This window comes from Cryptomeria japonica, unplaced genomic scaffold, assembly GCF_030272615.1.
Source record: "Cryptomeria japonica unplaced genomic scaffold, Sugi_1.0 HiC_scaffold_377, whole genome shotgun sequence".
NCBI lineage: Eukaryota > Viridiplantae > Streptophyta > Pinopsida > Cupressales > Cupressaceae > Cryptomeria > Cryptomeria japonica.
In genome coordinates, this window is record NW_026729198.1 from 89,255 (window position 1) to 92,500 (window position 3,246).

General features: G+C 64.3%; 1 non-coding gene across 1 annotated transcript; it reads left to right on the forward strand.

Annotated features, from left to right (window-relative positions):
- The first annotated feature begins 895 nt into the window (after positions 1–895).
- Positions 896–1,014, forward strand: LOC131871199 (5S ribosomal RNA). Its single transcript, XR_009369473.1, has one exon. It is a non-coding gene; the product is annotated as a 5S ribosomal RNA (ribosomal RNA).
- The last annotated feature ends 2,232 nt before the right edge of the window (positions 1,015–3,246 follow it).

Here is a 3,246-nt window from a genome sequence, read left to right on the forward strand (position 1 = left end):
GGGTTCCAAGGTGCCAGGGTCAGGGTGAGTGCCAATGTGGGTTCAAAGGTGCTAAGTTGGGTGCGAGGTTGGGTGCGAGGGTGGGTGGGTGCCAAGGTGTGCTAGGTGGAAGCCCGGGTGGGTCGGCATCCCATGGGTGTCGAGTTGGGTGCCTGATGGGTGCTTCTTGTCAAGTTTTAGTCGTCGGGACTCATTTCGAGCCTTAGAGGTCGTTTCTTGTCCGGTTGCCCTGTCTTCGACCTGGGAACCCAATTTTGGTCCTCGGGTCCCATTTTTTTTTGTCTCGCATCCCACTTTTGGCCTGTGGCCTTTTCGGGGTCGATTCTCGTTTTGGGCATCAGAGCATGTTTCTTCTCCTAAAACCCAATATTTGTTTATTAAGTCTCGGAACACATTTTTGTTCTCGTGGACCCATCATGGGTCTTGGAACGCATTTGTGGTCCTTGGGTCCCATTTTGCATCCCGAAACTTGTGTTTTGGTGCTTGATCCCTATTTTGGGTGCCCACCTTGCACCAAGTGCGCACCCGGGGCAAACCGAGCGCCTTGGTGCACCGGGGCAAGATCGAGCGTGCACCCGAGGCGCCCCGAACATGCACCAAGGTGCACTCGGCCCACATGTGAGCGCAGGTCGTTGCGCCCGAGGTGGTGTGTGGGCACCGCGTTGCAGACGGGACACTGCACGCACACGACGCCCCCTCCAGGTGCACGCACGTAGGCCGGGCCGGGTGCACACCCGACGCCCTAGCAAGGTGCGCGCACCCGGGCAGGGCTCACACTTGGCGAACGGGGCGCACTTCGCGAGGGAGGGTGTGCACCTCGACGGGGGTGGGTGGCCGGGGTGGATTCGCACGTGGGTCGCGGTTTGCTAAGTACACACTGCGACAAGCTCATAACGGGTGCGATCATACCAGCGTTAGTGCACCGGATCCCATCAGAACTCCGCAGTTAAGCGCGCTTGGGCCGGAGTAGTACTGGGATGGGTGACCTCCCGGGAAGTCCCGGTGTTGCACCCTTTTTTAGTTTTTCGCCGGGCGTCGCAATGCTATTTGAATAAACCTTTTGCCCGTTTGCGTTCTCGTCGGGGCCGGGCCGGGCCGGGGTGCGCTGCCCGCACTACCGCGCGCGCGGGGGCGACACCGAGCGCGCACCCGAGGCGCCCCGAGCACACAGGCCACGGTGCAACCCGGGCGTTGTGCGCGCACCCCGGTGCGCCCGAGGTGCTGCGCGCGCACCCAGGTGAAATCGGTGTGCACCTCGGCCAGTGCGCGCTCGGTCGAGTCGCGCACGTTGGCCAAGGTGCACGGTGATGTTTCTTACTCTAAGGTTCCGCACCAGACGCCCGGGACAGGTGAGCGAAGCTGGGCGGGGCCGGGTGCGCGGCCGGGGCAGGTGCACGCAGCTGGAGAGAGCTTTGGAGCACACTTCGGAGCGCACCAATGATGCGCTCCATTCAAAAGTTTCCTGAAAAGGCAAAAAAAGTTGAGATTATAGAATTTCCCACTTGAGAGATTGTAAAAAAAAAAAATTTAAAATGAAGGAAACGCGGGTGCCAAGGTGTGCGCAGCCCAGCCAAGGTGTGCGCACCAAGGCGCCCACCCTGGCGAAGGTGCACGCAAGGTGCGCACCCGAGGCAAACCGGACAATTAACCCAACTTTCGACTTCGCGCGCACCTTGGAGCGCACTTCGGAGCGCTCCTTGGTGCGCACCAATCTTGGGCACCTCGGAGTGCACCATGGCGCCCACCAAGGTGCGCACCCGGGGCAAACCGAGCTCCGACTTCGTGCGCACCTTGGAGCGCACGAAAGGTGCGCACCATGGCGCCCACCAAGGTGCGCAGCCCAGCCAAGGCGTGCGCATCAAGGTGCGCACCCTGGCGAAGGTGCGCACCCGGGGCAAACCGAGCTCCGACTTCGTGCGCACCTTGGAGCGCACAAAAGGTGCGCAACCCAGCCAAGGTGTGCGCACCCCGGTCAAACCGAGCTCCGAATCGTGCGCACCAGAGGTGCACGCCATCGTGCGCACCTTGGAGCACACTTCGGAGCCCTCCTTGGTGCGCGCCGATGTTGCGCACCTCGGAGCGCACCCGGGGAAAACAATGCAATTAACCCGACTTTCGACTTCGTGGGCACCTCGGAGCGCTCTCGGGTTCGCACCTCGGAGCACACCGAGGTGCGCACCTTTGATGCGCTGCCTTCACCAATTTCCAGAAAAGGCAAGAAAACATTGAGAAGGTGTGCGCACCGAGGTGCCCACCCTGGCGAAGGTGCACGCGAGGTGCGCACCCGGGGCAAACCGGGCTCCGACTTCGTGCACGCCGCACCTTGGAGCACACTTCGGAGCGCTCCTTGGTGCGCACCAGGGCGCGCAACCCAGCCGAGGTGCCCACCCCGGCGAAGGTGCACGCGAGGTGCGCACCCGGGGCAAACCGGGCTCCGACTTCGTGCACGCCATGGTGCCCACCGCGGCGAAGGTGCACGCGAGGTGCGCACCCGGGGCAAACCGGGCTCCGACTTCGTGCACGCCGCACCTTGGAGCACACTTCGGAGCGCTCCTTGGTGCGCACCATGGTGCCCACCAGGGCGCGCAACCCCGCCGAAGGTGCACGCGAGGTGCGCACCCGGGGCAAACCGGGCTCCGACTTCGTGCACGCCGCACCTTGGAGCACACTTCGGAGCGCTCCTTGGTGCGCACCATGGTGCCCACCAGGGCGCGCAACCCCGCCGAAGGTGCACGCGAGGTGCGCACCCGGGGCAAACCGGGCTCCGACTTCGTGCACGCCATGGTGCGCACCGCGGCGAAGGTGCGCACCCGGGGCAAACCGGGCTCCGACTTCGTGCACGCCGCACCTTGGAGCACACTTCGGAGCGCTCCTTGGTGCGCACCAGGGCGCGCAACCCAGCCGAGGTGCCCACCCCGGCGAAGGTGCACGCGAGGTGCGTACCCGGGGCAAACCGGGCTCCGACTTCGTGCACGCCGCACCTTGGAGCACACTTCGGAGCGCTCCTTGGTGCGCACCATGGTGCCCACCAGGCCGCGCAACCCAGCCAAGGTGTGCGCACCAAGGTGCACGCGAGGTGCGCACCCGGGGCAAACCGGGGTCCGACTTCGTGCACGCCGCACCTTGGAGCACACATCGGGGCGCTCCCGGGTTCGCACCGGCGTTGCGCACCGTGGTGGGCACCTCGGAGCACACCAAGGTGGGCAGCGAGGTGCGCACCTTTGATGCGATGCCTTCACTAATTTC